The following is a 26,281-nucleotide window of genomic DNA, read 5'->3' as shown; positions in this document are numbered from 1 at the left end:
CTCGCTGGGGTACAACTCCCCCTGCTGGGACCGACTCACGCTGGGGTACAACTCCCCCTGCTGGGACCGACTTTCGCTGAGGTACATATCCACCTGCTGGGACAGACTCTCACTGGGGTACAACTCCCCCTGCTGGGACCGACTCTCGCTGAGGTACATATCCACCTGCTGGGACCGACTTCGCGGGGTTCTGTGATTGAAGTCGTGGGGGACTTCAATCAAATAAACCTAAAAACTGTACTACCGAAATTCCACCAGAATGTTTCCTGCCCCACAAGAGGGGAGAACACACTGGATCAAGTCTACACGAGCATTGTAGACACTTATAAGGCCATTCCCTGCCCCCACCTTGGGAAGTCTGACCACCTCTCCCTGTTTCTAGCCCCGGCATACAAACCGCTCATCAAAGGAATGAGAACATCAGTGAGATCAGTGAAAATATGGCCAGAGGGGGCAGTCTCGGAGCTTCAGGATTGCTTCGAACGCACTGATTGGGGCATGTTTGCCCATAATGACATCGAGGAATACGCATCCACAATGCTATTCTACATTAACAGCTGCGTCGAGGTCGTCACGACCCATAAAAATATCAGGACATACCCCAACCAGAAACCCTGGATGAACGGAGAGGTCCGCTTGCTGTTGAAAGCACGCGACGCAGCATTTAAATCTGGCGACGCGGCGGCTTACAGTGCAGCTAGGACCAACCTAAAAAAGGGTATCAGGACTGCCAAAAGGAAACAGACACTGCGGATAAAGGATCATTTCCACAACAACTCGGACCTCCGGCGCATGTGGCAAGGCATCCAGTCCATCACTGACAACAAGGGCAAAAACACCAGCCCCCCGGTTAGCGATGCCTCCCTTCCGGAGGAGCTTAACAACTTCTACGCTCGCTTCGACAGGGACAACAGGGAGCCGGCTACCAAAGCCTTGCCACCCCCGGAAGACCAGGTGCTCGCTCTGTCGACCTCCGACGTAAGGGGTGTTCTACGCGGAGTGAACACACGAAAGGCTGCTGGACAGGATAGCATCCCTGGACGGGTACACAAGGAATGTGCTGATCAGCCGGCTGATGTCTTCACCGCCATCTTCAATCTGTCATTGGCCCAGGCAGCAGTCCCTACATGCTTCAAGACCGCTACAATTATTCCTGTGCCAAAACAGATGGCTGTGACTTGCCTGAACGACTATCGACCTGTCGCACTCACACCCATCATAATGAAGTGTTTCGAGAGACTGGTCCTGGCTCACATCAAAGCCAGTGTTCCCGCCTCTCTTGACCAACACCAGTTTGCCTATCGTGCAAACAGATCAACGGAGGATGCAATCACAACTGCTCTACACTCGGCACTGAATCACTTAGATGGTAAAGAGACCTACATCAGAATGTTGTTCATAGACTACAGCTCAGCATTCAACACTATCGTCCCCAACAAGCTGGCCACCAAACTCCAAACTCTTGGCCTGAACACTTCCCTCTGCAACTGGACCCTGGACTTCCTAACAAACAGACCCCAGTCTGTCAAATTAGGTAACCACACCTCCCCCCGCCCTGACCCTGAACACGGGGGCCCCACAATGATGTGTGCTGAGCCCCCTCATCTACTCCCTCTTCACCCACGACTGTGTTGCTGTTCATGGTTCCAACACCATCATCAAGTTTGCGGATGATACCACGGTAGTAGGCCAGATCACCAACAACGATGAGTCAGCCTATAGGGAGGAGGTCCAGCATCTCGTGAAGTGGTGCGCCGATAACAGCCTGGCCCTTAACATCAAGAAAACCAAAGAAATCATTGTGGACTTCAGGAAGTATAAAGGCGGAAGTCACACCCCCATCCACATCAATGGGGCTGTGGTGGAAAGGGTGGACAGCTTTAAGTTCCTCGGAGTCCACATCATGGAAGACCTCTCCTGGTCCCTCAATACCTCCTCTCTGGTGAAGAAGGCCCAGCAGCGCCTATATTTCCTAAGGAGGCTGAAGGGATGTAACCTGTCACCCCTGATCCTCTCTAACTTTTACCGCTGCGCAATAGAGAGCATCCTGACGAACTGTGTCACAGTATGGTATGGCAGCTGTAACTACTATGACCGGAGAGCCCTGCAGCGGGTAGTCAAAACTGCCCAACGCATTACCGGCACCCGGCTACCGACCATAGAGCACATATACCAGAAATGCTGTTTACGGAGGTCACGGTCCATCATCAAAGACCCTACCCACCCCAGCCACAGTCTGTTCGCCCTCCTGCCATCTGGGAGACGCTACAAATGCATTCGCACCCGTACGACCAGATTCAGGAACAACTTCTTTCCCAGGGCTGTCATCCTACTGAACTCCACAAATAAACTCTAAAGCCTGCACATCTGCCAATGCACTTTATTATGGTTATGTTTATGTTAATGTATTACAAGCCATATGTATGTTGAATGTTTAAATGTCTTAATCTAAATGTACACTCTCGGGAGCCGTAAGCCTATATTTCGTTGTACTGCACTTGTGCACTAACATTGACAATAAAAGTTGATTTGATTTTGATTTGATTTTTGATTTTGATTTGATTTTTTGATTTGATTTTTGATTTGATTTGATTTTGATTTTTTTGATTTGATTTTGATTTGATTTTGATTTGATTTGACTCTCACTGGGGTACAACTCCCACTGCCGGGGACCGACTCTTGCTGGGGTACAACCCCCGCTGCTGGGACAGACTCTCGCTGGGGTATAACTCTCACTGCCGGGGACCGACTCTTGCTGGGGTACAACCCCCGCTGCTGGGACAGACTCTCGCTGGGGTATAACGCTCACTGCCGGGGACCGACTCTTGCTGGGGTACAACCCCCGCTGCTGGGACAGACTTTTGCTGGGGTATAACTCTCACTGCCGGGGACCGACTCTTGCTGGGGTACAACTCCCCCTGCCGTTACCGACTCTTGCTGGGGTACAACTCCCCCTGCTGGGACCGACTCTTGCTGGGGTACAACTCCCCCTGCTGGGACCGAATCTCGCTGGTATACAACTCCCCCTGCTGGGTCCGACTCTCTCTAGGGAATAACTCCCCCTGCTGGGACCGACTCTTGCTGGGGTACAACTCCCCCTGCTGGGACCGAATCCCGCTGGGGTACAACTCCCCCTGCTGGGACCGACTCTCGCTGGGGTACAACTCCCCCTGCTTGGACTGACTCTTGCTGGGGTACAACTCTCCCTGCTGGGACCGACTCTCGCTGGGATACAACTCCCACTGCCGCGGACCGACACTCGCTGTGGTACATCTGCCCCTGCTGGGACCGACCCTTGCAGGGGTACAACTCCCCCTGCTGGGGACTGACTCTCGCTGGGATACAACTCCCCCTGCTGGGACCGACTCTCGCTGGGGAACAACTCCCCCTGCTGGGACCGACTCTTGCTGGGGTACAACTCCCCCTGCTGGGGACCGACTCTTGCTGGGGTACAACTCCCCCTGCTGGGGACCGACCCTTGCTGGGGTAAAACTCCCCCTGCTGGGACCGCCTCTCAATGGGGTACAACTCCCTCTGTTGGGAGCGACTCTCGCTGGGATACAACTCCCCCTGCTGGGACCGACTCTTGCTGGGGTACAACTCCCCCTGCTGGGGACTGACTCTTGCTGGGATACAACTCCCCCTGCTGGGACCAACTCTCGCTAGGGAACAACTCCCCCTGCTGGGACCTACTCTTGCTGGGGTACAACTCCCCCTGCTGGGACCGACTCTTGCTGGGGTACAACTCCACCTGCTGGGACCGACTCTCGCTGCGATACAACTCCACCTGCTAGGGCCGAATCTCGCTGGGGTACTACTCCCCCTATTGGGAATCTAATCTCGCTGGGGTACAACTCCCCCTGCTGGGAACCTAATCTTTCTGGGGTATAACTCCCCCTGCTGGGGACCGAATCTTGCTGGGGTACAAATCCCCCTGCTGGGGACCGACTCTTGCTGGGGTACAACTCCCCCTGCTGGGACCGACGCACACTGGGGTACAACTCCCCCTATTGGGGACCGACTCTCGCTGGGATACAACTCCCATTGACGGGGACCGACTCTCGCTGGGGCAGAACTCCCCCTGCCGGGACCGACTCTCGCTGGGATAAAACTCCCCCTGCTGAACCCGACACTCGCAGGGATACAAAACCCTCTGCTCGGACTGACTCTTGCAGTGGTACAACTCCTCCTGCTGGGACCGACGCTCACTGGGGTACAACTCACCCTGCTGGGAACGATTCTCGCTGGGGTACAGCTCCCCCTGCTGGGCCCGACACTCGCTGGGGTACAACTCCCCCTGCTGGGACCGACTGACACTGGGCTACAACTCCCCCTGCTGGGAATCGACTCTCGCTGGTGTACAACTCCCCCTGTTGGGACCGACTCTTGCTGGGGTACATCTCCACCTGCTGGGACCGACTCTCACTGGGGTACAACTCCCACTGCCGGGGACCGAATCTCGCTGGTATACAACTCCCCCTGCTGGGACTGACTCTCGCTGGGATACAAATCCCCCTGCTGGGACCGACTCTCGCTGGGATACAACTCCCCCTGCCGGGGAAGACTCTCGCAGGGGTGCAACTCCCCCTGCTGGGACCGACTCCCGCTGGGATACAACTCCCCCTGCTGGGGACCGACTCTTGCTGGGGTACAAATCCCCCTGCTGGGGACCGACTCTTGCTGGGTTTCAACTCCCCCTGCTGGGGCCCGACTCTTGCTGGGGTACAACTCCCCCTGCTCGGACCGACCCTTGCTGGGTTACAACTCCCCCTGCTGTGACCAACTCTCGCTGCGGTACAGCTCCTCCTGCTGGGACCGACTCTCGCTGGGGTACAACTCCCCCTGCTGGGACCGACTCTCACTGGGGTACAACTCCCACTGCCGGGGACTGACTCTCGCTGGTATACAACTCCCCCTGCTGGGACTGACTCTCGCTGGGATACAACTCCCCCTGCTGGGACTAATCTCGCTGGGATACAACTCCCACTGCCGGGGACTGATTCTTGTGGGGTACAACTCCCCCTGCTGGGGACCGACTCTTGCTGGGGTACAACTCCCCCTGCTGGGACCGACTCTCGCTGGGATACAACTCCCCCATCTGGGGACCGACTCTTGCTGGTTACAACTCCCCTGCCGGGACCGACTCTCGCTGGGATACAACTCCCCCTGCTGGGGAAGACACTCGCTGGTGTACAACTCCCCCTGCTGGGGACCGACTCTCGCTGGGATACAACTCCCCCTGCCGGGGAAGACACTCGCTGGTGTACAACTCCCCCTGCTGGGGACCGACTCTTGCTGGGGTACAACTCCCTCTGCTGGGGACCAAATCTTGCTGGGGTACAACTCCCCCTGCTGGGAGCGACTCTCGCTGGGATACAACTCCCCCTGTTGGGGACCGACTCTTGCTGGCGTACAACTCCCCCTGCTGGGGACCGACTCTTGCTGGTGTAGAACTCCCCCTGCTGGGGACCGAATCTTGCTGGGGTACAACTCCCCCTGCTGGGGACCGACTCTCGCTGGTGTACAACTCCCCCTGCTGGGGACCGACTCTTGCTGGGGTACAACTCCCCCTGCTCGGACCGACCCTTGCTGGGTTACAACTCCCCCTGCCGTGACCAACTCTCGCTGCGGTACAGCTCCTCCTGCTGGGACCGACTCTCGCTGGGGTACAACTCCCCCTGCTGGGACCGACTCTCACTGGGGTACAACTCCCACTGCCGGGGACTGACTCTCGCTGGTATACAACTCCCCCTGCTGGGACTGACTCTCGCTGGGATACAACTCCCCCTGCTGGGACTAATCTCGCTGGGATACAACTCCCACTGCCGGGGACTGATTCTTGTGGGGTACAACTCCCCCTGCTGGGGACCGACTCTTGCTGGGGTACAACTCCCCCTGCTGGGACCGACTCTCGCTGGGATACAACTCCCCCATCTGGGGACCGACTCTTGCTGGTTACAACTCCCCTGCCGGGACCGACTCTCGCTGGGATACAACTCCCCCTGCTGGGGAAGACACTCGCTGGTGTACAACTCCCCCTGCTGGGGACCGACTCTCGCTGGGATACAACTCCCCCTGCCGGGGAAGACACTCGCTGGTGTACAACTCCCCCTGCTGGGGACCGACTCTTGCTGGGGTACAACTCCCTCTGCTGGGGACCAAATCTTGCTGGGGTACAACTCCCCCTGCTGGGAGCGACTCTCGCTGGGATACAACTCCCCCTGTTGGGGACCGACTCTTGCTGGCGTACAACTCCCCCTGCTGGGGACCGACTCTTGCTGGTGTAGAACTCCCACTGCTGGGGACCGAATCTTGCTGGGGTACAACTCCCCCTGCTGGGGACCGACTCTCGCTGGTGTACAACTCCCCCTGCTGGGGACCGACTCTTGCTGGGGTACAACTCCCTCTGCTGGGGACCAAATCTTGCTGGGGTACAACTCCCCCTGCTGGGAGCGACTCTCGCTGGGATACAACGCCCCCTGTTGGGGACCGACTCTTGCTGGGGTACAGCTCCCCCTGCTGGGACCGAATCTCGCTGGCGTACAACTCCCCCTACCGGGACCGATTCTCGCTGTGGTACAGCTCCCCCTGCAGGGACCGACTCTCGCTGGGGAACAACTCCCCCTGCTGGGACCGACTCACGCTGGGGTACAACTCCCCCTGCTGGGACCGACTTTCGCTGAGGTACATATCCACCTGCTGGGACAGACTCTCACTGGGGTACAACTCCCCCTGCTGGGACCGGGTCTAGCTGAGGTACATATCCACCTGCTGGGACCGACTTCGCGGGGCTCTGTGATTGAAGTCGCGGGGGACTTCAATCACATAAACCTAAAAACTGTCCTACCGAAATTCCACCAGAATGTTTCCTGCCCCACAAGAGGGGAGAACACACTGGATCAAGTCTAAACGAGCATTGTAGACGCTTATAAGACCATTCCCTGCCCCCACCTTGGGAAGTCTGACCACCTCTCCCTGTTTCTAGCCCCGGCATACAAACCGCTCATCAAAAGAGTGAGAACATCAGTGAGATCAGTGAAAGTATGGCCAGAGGGGGCAGTCTCGGAGCTTCAGGATTGCTTCGAACGCACTGATTGGGGCATGTTTGCCCATAATGACATCAAGGAATACGCATCCACAGTGCTATTCTACATTAACAGCTGCGTCGAGGTCGTCACGACCCATAAAAATATCAGGACATACCCCAACCAGAAACCCTAGATGAACGGAGAGGTCCGCTCGCTGTTGAAAGCACGCGACGCAGCATTTAAATCTGGCGACGCGGCGGCTTACAGTGCAGCTAGGACCAACCTAAAAAAGGGTATCAGGACTGCCAAAAGGAAACAGACACTGCGGATAGAGGATCATTTCCACAACAACTCGGACACCCGGCGCATGTGGCAAGGCATCCAGTCCATCACTGACTGCAAGGGCAAAAACACCAGCCCCCCGGTTAGCGATGCCTCCCTTCCGGAGGAGCTTAACAACTTCTACGCTCGCTTCGACAGGGACAACAGGGAGCCGGCTACCAAAGCCTTGCCACCCCCGGAAGACCAGGTGCTCACTCTGTCGACCTCCGACGTAAGGGGTGTTCTACGCGGAGTGAATACACGAAAGGCTGCTGGACCGGATAGCATCCCTGGACGGGTACTCAAGGAATGTGCTGATCAGCTGGCTGATGTCTTCACCGCCATCTTCAATCTGTCATTGGCCCAGGCAGTAGTCCCTACATGCTTCAAGACCGTTACCATTATTCCTGTGCCAAAACAAACGGCTGTGACGTGCCTGAATGGCTATCGACCTTTCGCACTCACACCCATCATAATGAAGTGTTTCGAGAGACTGGTCCTGGCTCACATCAAAGCCAGTGTTCCCGCCTCTCTTGACCAACACCAGTTTGCCTATCGTGCAAACAGATCAACGGAGGATGCAATCACAACTGCTCTACACTCGGCACTGAATCACTTAGATGGTAAAGAGACCTACATCAGAATGCTGTTCATAGACTACAGCTCAGCATTCAACACTATCGTCCCCAACAAGCTGGCCACCAAACTCCAAACTCTTGGCCTGAACACTTCCCTCTGCAACTGGACCCTGGACTTCCTAACAAACAGACCCCAGTCTGTCAAATTAGGTAACCACACCTCCCCCGCCCCTGACCCTGAACACGGGGGCCCCACAAGGATGTGTGCTGAGCCCCCTCCTCTACTCCCTCTTCACCCACGACTGTGTGGCTGTTCATGGTTCCAACACCATCATCAAGTTTGCGGATGCGCCTCAATAACTTCAAGACTCAGAGTTAAATGAATAAAACAAGGCTTTCATTAGCAAAGAAAAATGCCTGTGTCTTCACCTAGCTTCACCTAGCATGCTGCTGTTCTGCTGCAAGACAAGCCTGGGCTTGTCTTAAGTAGGGCCAGGTATGGGCAGAGCCGACACACAAAGGGGGCGGTGCACTATACACAATACAAGGTAAGACACCGGGGCAGGCAATACAATATATGTAGTTAACTACAGAGTCTGATGAATGACATATTTTATCACATTCACCCCTTCTACAGATTTAGTCTATCCGGGGGTGCGATAGTCCTCTGTGACCGACGTAACGGTTGCGGTGCCGCGGGTGCCGGCTGGGTGTCCCGGGTGGTCTCCTGGGTCTCTGACGGGGGTGCCACCGGGGTTGTTGAAGGAGTAGGTGGTGGGGGTAACGTTGGCTGGTGTTCTGCCGGGGGTGATGAAAGAATAGTGGGTGGAGTGGGTGGGTAATAGTTGTTGTGGTTGTTGTGGTTGTTGTTGTTGTTGTTGTAGTCGTTGTCGTTGTTGCTGTTGTTACCGGCTGGGGCGAGGTCTTTTATGTACACAGTGTCCTCCCGTCCGTCGGCGCGCCGGACATATGCATATTGTGGGATGGCGTGGAGCAGGTGCACTGGCTCCACGAGAGGCTCCGTCTTGTGGCCCCTCACATGCTTCCGCAAAAGTACCTGACCTGGGGTGGAGAGCCATGACGGTATGGATACGCCTGAGGTGGATTTCCGGGGAAACACAAACATTAGCTCATGAGGCGTGGCATTAGTGGCGGTACACAATAGTGACCGTATTGAGTGGAGCACATCTGGGAGGACTTCCTGCCAGCGGGAGATAGGGAGGCCCTTGGTCATTAGAGTTAGGGTGACTGCCCTCCATACTGTCCCGTTCTCTCGCTCCACCTGACTGTTACCCCGGGGGTTGTAGCTGGTGGTACATCTCGTGGCAATCCCCTTGGACAGCATGTACTTGCGTAGCTCTTCGCTCATGAAGGACGCCCCCCTATCCGTGTGGATATAGCTTGGCATACCGAACAGGCAGAACAGGCTGTTGAGGCATTTAATGACCGTGGCGCTGGTCATGTCTGGGCAGGGGAAGGCGAATGGGAAACGGGAGTATTCGTCCACAATGCTCAGGAAGTAAGCATTGCGGTCGACGGACGGGAGGGGGCCCTTGAAATCTAAGCTAAGCCACTCAAAGGGCCGTGTAGCTTTGATTAGGTGGGCTCTATCAGGGCGGTAGAACCGAGGCTTGCACTCAGCGCAAGTGCGGCAGTTCCTGGTCAGGGACCGAACTTCCTCAATCGAGTAGGGTAAGTTGCAGGACTTTATGAAGTGGAACAGCCGTGTGACCCCTGGGTGGCAGAGGTCGTTGTGGAGGGTCTGTAGCCGATCCCCGGTGGCGTTGGCACACATCCCTCGTGAGAGGGCGTCGGGGGATTCGTTAAGGGCCCCTGGCCGGTATATGATGTCGTACTCGAAGGTGGAGAGCTCGATCCGCCACCTAAGAATCTTATGATTTTTAATCTTCCCCCTCTGTTTATTATTGAACATAAACGCTACCGACCACTGGTCGGTAAGTAGGGTGAAGCGTTTGCCGGCTAGGTAGTGCCGCCAGTGGCGCACTGCCTCCACGATGGCTTGGGCCTCCTTTTCCACGGAGGAGTGTCTGATCTCGGGCCCCTGGAGGGTCCTCGAGAAGAAAGCAATGGGCCGCCCCGCCTGGTTGAGGGTGGCCGCCAAGGCAAAGTCAGACGCATCACTTTCCACTTGAAAGGGAGTGTTCTCGTCCACTGCCTGTAGCGTGGCCCGCTCAATATCCTGCTTAATGCTTTTGAAGGCAGCATGGGCCTCAGCAGAGAGCGGGAAAGAGGATGCTTTCAAGAGGGGGCGGGCTTTATCGGAGTAGTTGGGGACCCATTGGGCATAATACGAGAATAACCCCAGGCACCTTTTCAGGGCTTTGGGAGTGTTGGGCAGGGGCAGCTCCCGTAGGGGGCGCAATCAGTCGGGGTCTGGTCCGATTTCCCCATTCTCCACCACGCTGCCTAGTATGCAGAGGCGCGTGGTGTTGAAAACGCACTTGTCCTCGTTGTAGGTGAGGTTGAGTTTTTGTGCGCTTTTCAGAAACCTCGCGAGGTTTGAGTCGTGGTCCTGTTGGTTTTGGCCGCAGATGGTGACGTTGTCGAGATAGGGGAAGGTTGCCTGCAAGTGGTGGTCATCGACCATGCGGTCCATCTCCCTCTGAAAGACTGAGGCCTAGAAATTGGGTTTTGGCTTAGCCAGGGCTTTAGCGCCGGAAGTTAGTGCCGGCGCTAAGTCCCCCTGCGCGCGCCAAAAATTCAGTAGCGCCGCACCCAAACGGCTGCCGGCGCTACTGAAGGGTCTTAGCGCCTGGAAAAGGGCGCTAACTGCCGTTTAGCGCTGCAATTCCGGCGCTGCGGCACCCGATGCGGTGCGGCAGGCTGGGGAAGTGCAGGCCTCCTCCTTCCGTTAAGGAGGAGCTGCCTGCACCCGGCCGCGGCCCGCGCAAATCTGTTTAAAAATGAGCCCGGCTCCTCGGACAAGTGCCGGGCTTGCATCTGTTCCGGGGGGGGGGGGGGGGGAGAAGTCCGGGGAGGGAGCTGTGGGCAGGCGGCCGGCGGGAAAGCGGCCGGCCGCCGCGGGGCCTTTAATGCGCCGGCGCAAACACATGTTGGACTCTGTTGCCAGAGTCTTAGTTGCGGCTGCCACGGGCGAGGCGGCCGCAACTGAATTTCGGCGCTGGGGCCCGTCGGCATGGCAACCGGGACGCTGCGCACACTGATGACGTCATCGGTGCCGGCGCAACGCTACCGGTGCAACGCCGCTTTAGGGCCCCAGTGAATTTTTCAACTGGCCATAACTCTGGCGCTAGTCCCTCTAGCGCCTCAAAAGCGGCGCTAAGGCTAGTGAATTTCTAGGCCTGAGACCCCATTCGTCACCCCAAAGGGGACTCTGAGGAACTGGTAGAGGCGTCCGTTTGCCTCAAAGGCGGTGTACGAATGGTCCTCTGGTCTGATAGGGAGCTGGTGATACGCTGACTTGAGGTCGATGGTGGAGAACACCCGGTATTGGGCGATTTGGTTCACCATCTCGGATATGCGGGGTAGCGGGTAGGCGTCTAGTTGGGTATAGATGTTGACTGTTTGACTATAGTCAATCACCATCTGCTTCTTCTCGCTACCCCTCACCACCACCACTTGGGCGCGCCACGGGCTGTTGCTGCGTTCAATAATGCGCTCCCTCAGGAGCCTGTCTACCTCGGTCGCGATAAACCGCCTGTCCTCCCAGCTGTACCTCCTGCTTTTGGTCGCTATTGGCCGGCAGTTAGGGGTAAGGTTCGCGAATAGCGAAGGCGGCTTTACCTTCAGGGTAGCCAGACCGCACACTGTGAGGGGCGGCTGGGTCCCACCGAAATTGAGCGTGATGCTTTGGTGGTGGCACTGAAAATCCAGGCCCAAGATCACGCTCACACATAAATCCTTCATAATTAACAGTTTAAAATTATTATATACAGTGCCTTTAACGGACAATCGTACCGCGCAGTAACCCGCAATAGTCGATATCTGGGTTTTGTCGGCCATAGAGATCCTGCCCTGAGTAGGGACTACAGTTAGAGAGAGTCGTTGTACCAGATCAGGGTGAATGAAGCTCTCCGTGCTCCCGCTGTCAATTAAACATTTAACCTTGCACTCGTTTACCTCAATGTCCACCATCGATTTGGACAGTGGGTGCGGTCTGGACTGGTCCACTGTGATCGACGCCACTGTAGGGCCCTGATCGGGACAAGATGGTGGGCCACACGAGGCCGGGTAAGATGGTGTCCACGATGTCTGCTCGCGAGATGGCGGACCCCACGAGGTCGGACAAGATGGTGTCCAAGATGGCCGCTCCCACGGCGTGCACGCGGCGGTGGCGGTTTTGCCTGCGGGGTTCCCTCTGCACACCTTCCCAAAGTGCCCCTTCTTACCGCACTTACAGCAGGTGGTGCCTTTCACCGGGCACAGGTTCCTGGTGTGCTTCGGCTGCCCGCAGAAGTAGCATTTGGGGCCCCGATGCGTCGCGGCAGTTGTAGGGCTTCTGGGGGGAGAGCAGGGCCCCGACGGTGTTGGGCTACCGGGCGGGGAAGCAGAGGCAGCGTGGGCCGCGCAGCCTGACGAGTAGGAGTCAGAATTCTTCTGAGCCACATCCAGCGATCGCGCTGTGTCCACAGCCTGTGTCAGATCTAGGCCAGTTTTCTCTAGCAGTCTCTGCCGGATGTAATTAGAGCTAAGGCCTGCGATAAAGGCATCCCGAATAAGCTCGTCTGTGTATACCGTGGCTTTCACGTCTTTGCATTTGCAGTCTTTGCCAAGCACTTTTAGGGTGACTAGAAAGTCCTCCAGCGACTCTCCAGGTCGCTGTGTGCAGGTAGCAAGCAGGTGCCTGCCGTTCACCTCGTTGGTAGGCCGCTGATAGTGGGCCTTTAGAATGTTGCAGGCATCCAGGTAGGTGGCGGCGTCTTGGATGAGTGGAAAAACCCGGTGGCTTACCCGATTCTGCAGGATCCCGAGTTTCACATCTCCGGTGGCTTTAGAGGCTGTGACGGCTTCGGAGTTGGCCATAAAAAATTCCAAGCACTGGAACCAGTGTCCAAACCGTGCCGATGCATCCGAAGCATGCGGGTCCAAATCCAAGCGTTCCGGCTTCAAAAGTTGATCCATCGTTAAAAGTTTGCTAATAAAATTGATGCGCCTCAATAACTTCAAGACTCAAAGTTAACTGAATAAAACAAGGCTTTTATTAGCAAAGAAAAGATGCCTCTGTCTTCACCTATCTTCACCTAGCATGCTGCTGTTCTGCTGCAAGACAAGCCTGGGCTTGTCTTAAGTAGGGTCAGGTATGGGCGGAGCCGACACACAAAGGGGGCGGTGCACTATACACAATACAAGGTAAGACACCGGAGCAGGCAATACAATATATGTAGTTAACTACAGAGTCTGATGAATGACATATATCATCACACAGATCACCAACAACGATGAGTCAGCCTACAGGGAGGAGGTCCAGCATCTTGTGAAGTGCTGCGCGGATAACAACCTGGCCCTTAACATCAAGAAAACCAAAGAAAGCATTGTGGACTTCAGGAAGTCTAAAGGCGGAAGTCACACCCCCATCCACATCAATGGGGCTGTGGTGGAAAGGGTGGACAGCTTTAAGTTCCATGGAGTCCACATCACGGAAGACCTCTCCTGGTCCCTCAATACCTCCTCTCTGGTGAAGAAGGCCCAGCAGCGCCTATATTTCCTAAGGAGGCTGAAGGGATGTAACCTGTCACCCCTGATCCTCTCTAACTTTTACCGCTGCACAATAGAGAGCATCCTGACGAACTGTGTCACAGTATGGTATGGCAGCTGTAGCTACTATGACCGGAGAGCCATGCAGCGGGTAGTCAAAACTGCCCAACGCATTACCGGCACCCGGCTACCGACCATAGAGCACATATACCAGAAATGCTGTTTACGGAGGTCACGGTCCATCATCAAAGACCCTACCCACCCCAGCCACAGTCTGTTCGCCCTCCTGCCATCTGGGAGACGCTACAAATGCATTCGCACCCGTATGACCAGATTTAGGAACAGCTTCTTTCCCAGGGCTGTCATCCTACTGAACTCCACAAATAAACTCTAAAGCCTGCACATCTGCCAATGCACTTTATTATGGTTATGTTTATGTTAATGTATTACAAGCCATATGTATGTTGAATGTTTAAATGTCTTAATCTAAATGTACACTCTCGGGAGCCGCAAGCCTACATTTCGTTGTACAGCACTTGTGCACTAACATTGACAAAAAAAGTTGATTTGATTTTGATTTGATTTTTGATTTTGATTTGATTTTTTGATTTGATTTTTGATTTGATTTGATTTTGATATTTTGATTTGATTTTGATTTGATTTGACTCTCGCTGGGGTACAACTCCCACTGCCAGGGACCGACTCTTGCTGGGGTACAAACCCTGCTGCTGGGACAGACTCTCGCTGGGGTACAACTCCCACTGCCGGGGACCGACTCTTGCTGGGGTACAACCCCCGCTGCTGGGACAGACTTTTGCTGGGGTATAACTCTCATTGCCGGGGACCGACTCTTGCTGGGGCACAACTCCCCTTGATGGAGACCGACTCTCGCTGGGGTACAACTCCCCCTGCTGGGACCGCCTCTCGCTGGGATAAAACTGCCCCTGCTGGTTTCCGACTCTCGCTGGGATACAACTTCCCCTGCAGGAGACCGACTCTTGCTGGGGTACAACTCCCCCTGCTGGGAGCGACTCTCGCTGGGATACAACTCCCCCTGGTGGGGACCGACTCTTGCTGGGGTACAACTCCTCCTGCTGGGGACCGACCCTTGCTGGGGTAAAACTCCCCCTGCTGGGACCGCCTCTCAATGGGGCACAACTCCCCCTGCTAGGGACCGACACTTGCTGGGGAACTACTCCCCCTGCTGGGGACCGAGAATTGCTGGGGTAGAACTCCCCCTACTGGGACCGACGCATGCTGGGATAAAACTCCCCCTGCTGGGGACCGAATCCCGCTGGGATACAACTCCCCTTGCTGGGCCCGACTCTCGCTGGTGTTCAAAACCCCCTGCTTGGACTGACCCTTGCTGGGGTACAACTCCCCCTACTGGGGACCGATTCTCGCTGTGGCACAGCTCCCACTGCTGGGCCCGACTCTCGCTGGGGTACAACTCCCCCTGCTGGGAAAGACTCACGCTGCGGTACAACTCGCACTGCTGGGACAGACTCTCGCTGGGGTACAACTCTCATTGCCGGGGACCGACTCTTGCTGGGGTACAAATCCCCCTGCTGGGACTGACTCAGACTGGGGTACTACTCCCCCTGCTGGGGACCGACACTTGATGGGGTACAACTCCCCCTGCTGGGACCGACTCATGCTGGGATACAACTCCCTCTGCTGGGGACTGATGCTCGCTGGGATACATCTCCCCCTGCTGGGGAAGAATCTCGCTGGGGTATAACACCCCCTGCTGGGGATCGACTCTTGCTGGGGTACAACTCCCCCTGCTGGGACCGCCTCTCGATGGGGCACAACTCCCCCTGCTGGGCCCGACTCTCGCTGTGGTACAACTCCCCCTGCTCGGACTGACTCACGCTGCGGTACAACTTCCACTGCCATGGACCGACTCTTGCTGGGGTACAACTCCCACTGCCGGGGACCGACTCTTGCTGGGGTACAACTCCCCCTGCTGGGACCGACTCTTGCTGGGGTACAACTCACACTGCTGGACCGACTCTCGCTGGGGTACAGTTCCCCCTGCTGGGACCGAATCTCGCTGGGGTACAACTCCCCCTACCGGGACCGATTCTCGCTGTGGTACAGCTCCCCCTGCTGGGACCGACTCTTGCTGGGGTACAACTCTCACTGCCGGGGACCGACTCTTGCTGGGGTACAACTCCCCCTGCTGGGACCGCCTCTCGATGGGGCACAACTCCCCCTGCTGGGCCCGACTCTCGCTGTGGTACAACTCCCCCTGCTCGGACTGACTCTTGCTGGGGTACAACTCCCCCTGCTGGGGACCAATTCTTGCTGGGGTACAAGTCCCCTGCTGGGACAGACGCTCACAGGGGTACAACTCCCCCTGCTGGGGACCGATATTCACTGGGGTACAACTCCCCCTGCTCGGACCGACTCTCGCTGGGGTACAACTCCACCTGCTGGGACCGACTCTCACTGGGATACAACTCCCACTGCCGGGGACCGACTAATGCTGGGGTATATCTGCCCCTGCTGCGACCAACTCTCGCTGGGATACAACTCCCCCTGCTGGGACTGATTCTTGCTGGGGTACAACTCCCCCTACTGGGGACCGACACTCGCTGGTGTACAACTCCCCTGGCTGGGCCCGACTCTCGCTGGTGTACAACTCCCCTGGCTGGGCCCGACTCTCGCTGGGGTTCAAAACCCCCTGCTCGGACTGACTCTTGCTGGGGTACAACTCACACTGCTGGGACCGACTCTCGCTGGGGTACAGTTCCCCATGCTGGGACCGAATCTCGCTGGGGTACAACTCCCCCTACCGGGACCGATTCTCGCTGTGGTACAGCTCCCCCTGCTGGGACCGATTCTCGCTGGGGTACAACTCCCCCTGCTGGGACCAACTCTCGCTGGGTTACTTCTCCACCTGCTGGGACCGACTCTCAATGGGGTACAGCTCCACCTGCTGGGACCGACTCAGACTGGGTTACATCTCCCCCTGCTGGGGACCGACTCTTGATGGGGTACAACTCCCCCTGCCGAGGAAGACGCTTGCTGGGATACAACTCCCCCTGCTGGGACTGCCTCTCGCTGGGGTACAACTCCCACTGCTGGGGACCTAAACCCGCTGGGGTACAACTCCCCCAGCTGGGACCGACTCTCGCTGGTATATATCTCCCCCTTCTGGGGACCGACTCTTGCTGGGGTACAACTCGCCCTGCTGGGACCGACGCTCGCTGGGGTACAACTCTCCCTGCTGGGACCGACGCTCACTGGGGTACAACTCCCCCTGCTGGGGATCGAAACCCTCTGGGGTGCAACTCCCCCTGCTGGGACCGACTCTCGCTGGTTTACAACTCCCCCTGCTGGGGACTGACTCTCACTGGGATACAACTCCCACTGCCGGTGACCGACTATCGCTGGGGTACATCTGCCCCTGCTGGGACCAACTCTCGCTGGGATACAACTCCCACTGCTGGGACTGACTCTTGCTGGGGTACAACTCTCCCTACTGGGGACCGACTCTCGCTGGGGTACAACTCTGCCTGCAGGGGATTGACCCTTGCTGGGGTACTACTCCCCCTGCTGGGACCGACTCTCACTGGGGTACATCTCCACCTGCTGGGACCGACTCAGACTGGGGTACAACTCCCCCTGCTGGGGACCGACTCTTGATGGGGTACAACTCCCCCTGCTGGGGACCGACTCTTGCTGGGGTACCACTCCCACTGCTGGGAACCGACTCTTGATGGGGTACAACTCTCCCTGCTGAGGAAGACGCTCGCTGGGATACAACTCCCCCTGCTGGGACTGCCTCTCGCTTGGGTACAGCTACCTCTGCTGGGACCGACGCTCGCTGTGGTACAATCCCCCTGCTGGGGACTGATACCCGCTGGGGTACAACTCCCCCTGCTGGGACCGACTCTCGCTGGTATACAACTCCCCCTGCTGGGGACCGATTCTTGCTGGATGCAAATCCCCCTGCTGGGGACCGAATCTTGCTGGGGTACAACTCCCCTTGCTGGGACCGATGCTCACTGGGGTACAACTCCCCCTGCTGGGGACCGACTCTTGCTGGGGTACAACTCCCCCTGCTGGGACCGCCTCTCGATGGGGCACAACTGCCCCTGCCGGGACCGACTCTCGCTGGGATAAAACTCCCCCTGCTGGGGACCGAATCCCGCTGGGGTACAACTCCCCCTGCTGGGACCGGCTCTCGCTGGGATACAACTCCCCCTGCTGGGACTGACTCTCGCTGGGATACAACTCCCCCTGCTCGGACTGACTCTTGCTGGGGGACAACTCCCCCTGCCGGGACTGACTCTTGCTGGGATACAACTCCCATTGACGGGGACCGACTCTCGCTGGGGTACATCTGCCCCTGCTGGGACTGACCCTTGCTGGGTTACAACTCCCCCTGCTGGGACCAAATCTCGCTGGGATACAACTCCCCCTGCTGAACCCGACTCTCGCAGGGGTACAAAACCCTCTGCTCAGACTGATTCTTGCTGGGGTACAACTCCCCCTGCTGGGACCGCTTCTCTCTGGGGTACAGCTCCCCCTGCTGGGACCTACTCTCGCTGGGGTACAACTCCCCCTGCTGGGACCGACTCACGCTGGGGTACAACTCCCCCTGCTGAACCCGACTCTCGCAGGGGTACAAAATCCTCTGCTCGGACTGATTCTTGCTGGGGTACAACTCCCCCTGCTGGGACCGACTCTTGCTGGGGTACATCTCCACCTGCTGGGACCGACTCTCACTGGGGTACAACTCCAAACTGCCGGGGACCGACTCTCACTGGTATACAACTCCCGCTGCTGGGACTGACTCTCAGAAATCACAGAAATCACAGAAACCACACAGTGCAGATAAAGGCCATTTCGGCCCATCGAGCCTGCACCGACACATATCCCACCCGATCCCCGTAACCCCTCCACCAACACCTATCCCACCCTATCCCCGTAACCCCACGTATTTAATCCCCCTAACACTAAGGTTCAATTTATCATAGCCAATCAACCTAACCCGCACATCTTTGGACTGTGGGAGGAAACCGGAGCACCCGGAGTAAACCCACGCAAACACGGGGAGAATGTGCAAACTCCACACAGACAGTCGCCCGACTCTCGCTGGGATAGAACTCCCCATGCTGGGACCGACTCTCGCTGGGATACAACTCCCCCTGCCGGGTAAAACTCTTGCAGGGGTGCAACTCCCCCTGCTGAGGACCGACTCTTGCTGGGTTACAACTCCACCTGCTGGGGCCCGACTCTTGCTGGCGTACAACTCCCCCTGCTCGGACTGACTCTTGCTGGGGTACAACTCTCCCTGCTGGGACCGACTCTCGCTGGGATACAACGCCCACTGCTGGGGACCGACTCTCGCTGGGGTACATCTGCCCCTGCTGGGACCGACCCTTGCTGGGATAAAACTCCCCCTGCTGGGGACCGAATCCCGCTGGGATACAACTCCCCCTGCTGGGCCCGACTCTCGCTGGTGTACAACTCCCCCTGCTGGGCCCGACTTTTGCTGGGGTACAACTCCCCCTACTGAGGACCGATTCTCGCTGTGGTACAGCTCACCCTGCTGGGACCGACTCTCGCTGGGGTACAACTCCCCCTGCTGGGACCGAATCACGCTGCGGTACAACTCCCACTGCTGGGACAGACTCTCGCTGGGGTACAACTCTCATTGCCGGGGACCGACTCTTGCTGGGGTACAACTCCGCCTGCCGGGTGTATTGATTTCTTTGTGGGTTCAATGACGAGACATTTATGAAAGAGAATGAGTTTTAATCTAAAGTCTGTTCAACTCTTTTATACAGCTTTTACAGGAGACACGATGCTGTGATGCATCTAGAACGAAACCGAAACTAAACTAACTGCCTTGCTTCTCTCGGTCACATGCCCTCTGCTGGTCAGGCACAAGCAATCAATACATGCAATCATGCTATTAAGGCATCATAATCGAACAGGCAAATACCATCTCTATTTGCTGATATCATTACATCTCCTTTTCTTAAAACAAAAGTATTTTACTTTTAACTGACAACATGTTTTCTTTGTATTAATCTGCATTTTAACTGTAACACTTAATGAACTTACATTATCTTTATCATGATCAAGGTTTTTTAACCTTGCTTTGTGTGTTCACATGAAATATGTCAATACACTAGAACTTGAAGAAAGAATAAGATAACATTACTTCCTTCTACAACAATAGTCCTTAAATTTGCTCAATGAGTCTCTCAGGAGGCTTCACGTGTCTTGAGGATTTTCTGATTGATTGTCCTTGAATCTGAGTTGTTGCCTCAGATGATGTGTTCTCAGCTGTGTGATCAGGTTGTTCAACAGTATCAGTCTCTTGACCTGCTGTGGCTGGTCCCATGAGAAGATCTCGACGATTTCTTCTCAGAACAGCACCCTCATCTGTCTGAATGGTGTATGATCTTGGTTGAACTTCACTCAGGACAGTTTCCTTCTGAGTCCATGTGTTTGTTTTGTCTTTGAACCTTACTTGGTCACCAGTGTGGAGTTCAGGTAGGTTTTGTGTTCCTCTGTCATAGTATTACTTTTGCTTTTCTTTCTGTTGTTCTTTGAACTTCCTCACTTTCTCCCCCTCTTTTGTTTTCAGGAGGTTCTCCGGGATGGGTAGGTTTGACCTTAGCCGACGTCCCATCAGGAGTTGGGCTGGTGACTTACCACACTCGAGCGGCGTTGTGCGGTATACAAGCATGCTTTGGTAGAAGTCAGTTCCACTGTCTTTTGCCTTGTACTTCAGTCTTTTCACTGTGTTTGCGGGCTTTCCTGGGTCAACAGCTCTGGACAACGTGTCTGATGTATACATCAGCTTACCCGGTGTGTACGCAACATTCAGTTCATCATAGACTGTCTCTCCTTCGCTTTCCACAACGAGTACTCTCTTTACCAGGTTCAGTCTCTCACAGGCTTTTAAACCTAGTATGGCTTGCACATCCTTTGGCACCATGATTAATGCTAGCGTGTGCTCTCTGTTCTTGTGTGTTACTTTGACAATGCATCTTCCTTTCACTGGTATATCAGTACCTGTGTATCCTGTCACTTTCACTTTTATTCCATGTATCTTTGGTCTGGGTCTAATTTTCTTAAAATCAGTCTCTGATATCACATTAACTTGTGCTCCAGTATCCAATTTAAATGGAATGTGTATGTCATTCACTTTTAGTGTCAACATCCTGTCTCTTTCTTCTTTTTTGTTTTCAGACACAACATCTACATTGAACTCCTCTATGTCGCTTTCATCTACTGCATGGACCTTGCTTTGTTGCACTTGGTTCTTGCAGCAACGGGCATAATGGTTGTTTTTGTTGCAACTATTGCATGTTTTACCATATGCTGGACACTTTCTTGGTGGATGCTGTGTACCGCATCGACTACATGACTTTCGATTGTCCCTTTCATTTTCGTTCGCTGGCCACGCCTCTTTTTTCACATTGGCGCTCGTTTTGTTAAACGGTTTGTATCCGTTCTTTCTCACTGCATCCACGTTGCAGCTATTCTCACTGAACAGCTCCTTTGCCTGCAACTTCACAGTCTCTGTAGCCCTATACAGTGCTATGGCTTTTCCCAGGTCTAGATCTTGCTCTCTTAGCAGTCTTTCCCTTAGACCATTATTCGGAATACCACACACCAGTCTGTCTTTTATCAGCGAGTCTGTCAGTCCCCCAAATTCACATGATTTGCTTCTGTTTCTCAGTTCAGTCACATACTGATCAATAGTCTCAGCCGTTTTCTGTACACATGTGAAAAATCTGTGCCTCTCAAACGTCACGTTACGTTTAGGTATGCAGTAGGCCTCAAACTGTTCCATTATTTTATCTAGCTTCATTTTGTCTCCATTAGCAGCGAATGTGAAATTATTATACACCTCCAGCGCTTCATTACCCACGACATGTAAGAACAGTGACGATTTCTGTTTATTACTTTTCTCGTCAGCTCCGATTGCTGATAAAAAAAAACCAACACGTTGTTTGAATCTCCTCCAATTTTCAGCCACATTACCTGTCAATTGAAGCTTCGCCGGTGGGAGTAAACCTTCCATTCATTCACTTCATTAGCTATTCTCCAATGGTAAGCAACGATGATCTCTTTTGGCTTGCTAATTTGTGGAGAGCTGATTTAACTTCAAATGTTTTCTCTTCATCTCTTTCAGACACTTCTGACACCATGTATTGATTTCTTTGTGGGTTCAATGATGAGACATTTATGAAAGAGAATGCGTTTTAATCTAAAGTCTGTTCAACGCTTTATACAGCATTCAGGAGACACCATTATGCTAGTGATGCATCTAGAACGAAACCGAAACTAAACTAACTGCCTTGCTTCTCTTGGTCACATGCCCTCTGCTGGTCAGGCACAAGCAATCAATACATGCAATCATGCTATTAAGGCATCATAATCGAACAGGCAAATACCATCTCTATTTGCTGATATCCTTACACCGGGGACCGACTCTTGCTGGGGTACAATTCCCCCTGCTGGGACCGCCTCTCGCTGGGGTACATCTCCACCTGCTGGGACCGACTCTCACTGGGGTACATCTCCACCTGCTGGGACCGACACTTGCTGGGGTACAACTCCCCCTGCTGGGGACTGACTCTTGCTGGGGTACAACTCCCCCTGCTGGGACCGACGCTCACTGGGGTACAACTCGCCCTGCTGGGGCCGACTCTTGCTGGGGTGCAACTCCCCCTGCTGGGACCGACTCTCGCTGATATACAACTCCCCCTGCTGGGACCGACTCTCGCTGGGATACATCTGCCCCTGCTGGGACCGACCCTTGCTGGGGTACAACTCCCCCTGCTGGGGACCGACTCTCGCTGGGATACATCTGCCCCTGCTGGGACCAACCCTTGCTGGGGTACAACTCCCCCTGCTGGGGACCGACTCTCGCTGGGGTAGAGCTCCCCCTGCTGGGACCGACGCTCGCTGTGGTACAACTCCCTCTGCCGGGACTGATTCTCGCTCGGGTACAGCTCCCCCTGCTGGGACCGACTCTCGCTGGGATACATCTCCCCCTGTTGGGCCCGACTCTCGCTGGGGTAAAACTCTTCCTGCTGGGATCGACTCTCGCTGGGGACAAGTTCCCCCTGCTGGGACCGACTCTTGCTGGGGTACAACTCCCCCTGCTGGGGACCGACTCTTGCTGGGGTACAACTCATCCTGCTGGGGACCGACCCTTGCTGGGGTAAAACTCCCCCTGCTGGGACCGCCGCTCAATGGGGCACAACTCCCCCTGATAGGGACCGACTCTCGCTGGGATAAAACTGCCCCTGCTGGGGTCCGACTCTCTCTGGGATACAACTTCCCCTGCAGGGGACCGACTCTTGCTGGGGTACAACTCCCCCTGCAGGGAGCGACTCTCGCTGGGATACAACTCCCCCTGGTGGGGACCGACTCTTGCTGGGGTAAAACTCCCCCTGCTGGGGACCAAATCTTGCTGGGGTACAACTCCCCCTGCTGGGAGCGACACTCGCTGGGATACAACTCCCCCTGCTGGGGACCGACACTTGCTGGGGTACTACTCCCCCTGCTGGGGACCGACAATTGCTGGGGTAGAACTCCCCCTACTGGGACCGACGCTTGCTGGGATAAAACTCCCCCTGCTGGGGACCGAATCCCGCTGGGATACAACTCCCCTTGCTGGGCCCGACTCTCGCTGGTGTACAACTCCCCTGGCTGGGCCCGACTCTCGCTGGGGTTCAAAACCCCCTGCTCGGACTGACCCTTGCTGTGGTACAACTCCCCCTGCTGGGGACCGATTCTCGCTGTGGTACAGCTCCCCCTGCTGGGACCGACTCTCGCTGGGGTACAACTCCCACTGCTGGGACAGACTCTCGCTGGAGTACAATTCTCATTGCCGGGGACCGACTCTTGCTGGGGTACAAATCCCCCTGCTGGGACCGCCTCTCGCTGGGGTACATCTCCACCTGCTGCGACCGACTCTCACTGGGGTACATCTCCACTCAGACTGGGGTACTACTCCCCCTGCTGGGGACCGGCTCTTGATGGGGTACAACTCCCCCTGCTGGGGCCGACTCATGCTGGGATACAACTCCCTCTGCTGGGGACCGATTCTCGCTGGGATACATCTCCCCCTGCCGGGGAAGACTCTCGCTGGGGTATATCACCCCCTGCTGGGGACCGACTCTTGCTGGGGTACAACTCCCCCTGCTGGGACCGCCTCTCGATGGGGCACAACTCCCCCTGCTGGGCCCGACTCTCGCTGTGGTACTACTCCCCCTGCTCGGACTGACTCTTGCTGGTGTACAACTCCCCCAGCTGGGACCGACTCTCGCTGGGAGACAACTCTCACTGCCGGGGTCCGACTCTTGCTGGGGTACAACTCCCCCTGCTGGGGACCGACTCTTGCTGGGGTACAACTCCCCCTGCTGGGACCGAAGCTCACTGGGGTACAACTCCCCCTGCTGGGGAACGAATCTTGCTGGGGTACAACTCCCCCTGCTGGGACCGACTCTCGCTGATATACAACTCCCCCTGCTGGGATCGACTCTCGCTGGGATACCTCTGCCACTGCTGGGTCCGACCCTTGCTGGGGTACAACTCCCCCTGCTGGGGACCGACTCTCGCTGGGGTAGAGCTCCCCCTGCTCGGCCCGACTCTCGCTGGGGTAAAACTGCCCCTGCTGGGACCGACTCTCGCTGGGGAACAACTCCCCCTGCTGGGACCGATTCTTGCTGGGGTATAACTCCCCCTGCTGGGGACTGAACCCTGCTGGGGTAAAACTGCCCCTGCTGGGACCGCCTCTCAATGGGGGACAACTCCCCCTGCTGGGAGCGACTCTCGCTGGGATACAACTGCCCCTGCTGGGGACCGAAACTTGCTGGGGTACAACTCCCCCTGCTGGGGACCGACTCACGCTGCGGTGCAACTCCCACTGCCGTGGACCGACTCTCACTGGGATACAACTCCCACTGCTGGGGACCGACTCTTGCTGGGGGACTACTCCCCTTGCTGGGGACCGCATCTTGCTGGGGTACAACTCCCCCTGCTGGGAGCGACACTCGCTGGGATACAACTCCCCCTGCTGGGGTCCGACACTTGCTGGGGAACTATTCCCCCTGCTGGGGACCGACTCTTGCTGGGGTAGAATTCCCCCTACTGGGACCGACGCTTGCTGGGATAAAACTCCCCCTGCTGGGGACCGAATCCTGCTGGGGTACAACTCCCCCTGCTGGGCCCGACTCTCGCTGGGGTACAAAACCCCCTGCTCGGACTGACCCTTGCTGGGGTACAACTCCCCCTACTGGGGACCGATTCTCGCTGTGGTAAAGCTCCCCCTGCTGGGACCGACTCTTGCTGGGGTACAACTCCCCCTGCTGGGACCGCATCTCGATGGGATACAACTCCCACTGCCGGGGACCGACTCTTGCTGGGGTACAACTCCCCCTGCTGGGGACCGACTCTTGCTGGGGTACAACTCCCCCTGCTGGGAGCGACGCTCGCTGATATACAACTCCCCCTGCTGGGACCAACTCTCGCTGGGGTACAACTCCCCCTGCTGGGACCGACTCTCGCTGGGGTACAACTCCCCCTGCTGGGACCGACTCTCACTGGGATACAACTCCCACTGCCGGGGACCGACTCTCGCTGGGGTACATCTGCCCCTGTTGGGACCGACTCTCGCTGGGATACAACTCCCCCTGCTGGGACCGACCCTCGCTGGGGTACAACTCCCCCTGATGGGCCCGACTCTCGCTGGGGTACAAAACCCCCTGCTTGGACTGACTCTTGCTGGGGTACAAGTCCCCCTGCTGGGACCGACTCTCGCTGGGGTACAACTCCCCCTGCCAGGACCGATTCTCGCTGGGGTACAGCTCCCCCTGCTAGGACCGACTCTCGCTGGGGTACAACTCCATCTGCTGGGACCGACTCTCGCTGGGGTACATCTCCACCTGCTTGGACCAACTCTCAATGGGGTACAACTCCCACTGCTGGGACCAACTCTCGCTTGGGTACAACTACCACTGCTGGGGACCGACTCTTGCTGGGGTACAACTCCCACTGCCGGGACCAACTCTCGCTGGGATATAACTCCCCCTGCTGGGGGCCGATTCCCGCTGGGGTACAACTCCCCCTGCTGGGACAGACTCTCACAGGTATACAACTCCCCCTCCTGGGGACTGACTCTCGCTGGGATACAACTCCCCCTGTTGGGACCGACTCTCGCTGGGGTATAACACCCCCTGCTGGCGACCGACTCTTGCTGGGGTACAACTCCCCCTGCTGGGACCGACTCTCGCTGGGATAAAACTGCCCCTGCTGCGGAACGACTCTTGTTGGGTTACAACTCCCCCTGCTGGGGACCGACTCTTGCTGGGGTACAACTCCCCCTGCTGGGACCGATGCTCGCTGGGGTCAAACTCCCCCTGCTGGGGACCGAATCTTGCTGGGGTAAAACTACCCCTGCTGGGACCGCCTCTCGATGGGGCAAATCTCCCCCTGCTGGGCCCGACTCTCGCTGGGGTACTACTCCCCCTGCCGAGGAAGACGCTTGCTGGGATACAACTCCCCCTGCTGGGACTGCCTCTCGCTGGTGTACATCTCCCCCTGCTGGGACCGACGCTCGCTGAGGTACAACTCCCCCTGCTGGGGACCGACTCTTGCTGGGGTACAACTCCCCCTGCCGGGGCCGACACT

Source organism: Somniosus microcephalus, chromosome 13, assembly GCF_052327205.1.
Source record: "Somniosus microcephalus isolate GS21.2 chromosome 13, FLI_Smic_1.0, whole genome shotgun sequence".
In the NCBI taxonomy this organism is placed as follows: domain Eukaryota; kingdom Metazoa; phylum Chordata; class Chondrichthyes; order Squaliformes; family Somniosidae; genus Somniosus; species Somniosus microcephalus.
The sequence above is the reverse complement of the archived record's forward strand: the minus strand, read 5'-3'. Positions refer to the sequence as shown.